Here is a 429-nt window from a genome sequence, read left to right on the forward strand (position 1 = left end):
AATGAACCAACACTCGAGAATCAAGGACAAGCATCATGTCAAGTACCACCGAGAACTAGAATTCATTAGAGTCATGTATGTTCATGGGTCGCTTATTATATGGTCATGCCAAAATAAAGAAGGGATAACCTTAACATACATATAAAAGCAAATGAATCGTGAGACTCATAAGATTATTTCTGAACTCTTTGAATAACTTGGAAGCATGTAACACCCTCGAATGTCACTATGGATTATAATATCAAAATAGGACTTCGGGAATCATAGACACGTATCGAGACATAATGAAATAGCTTAAAATAAGAACATTAGCCATTCTAGTATTTAAGAATAGAAGCTTTCTGAGTTTATACGTTCGTCGTCCGTTTGTTCCTATGACCATGCCACAAAGAAAAGGGAAACCCTTTAAAATACCTTTGTTCGCTTCGA

The sequence above is a fragment of the Lycium ferocissimum genome, chromosome 6 (genome assembly GCF_029784015.1).
Source record: "Lycium ferocissimum isolate CSIRO_LF1 chromosome 6, AGI_CSIRO_Lferr_CH_V1, whole genome shotgun sequence".
Lineage (NCBI taxonomy): Eukaryota > Viridiplantae > Streptophyta > Magnoliopsida > Solanales > Solanaceae > Lycium > Lycium ferocissimum.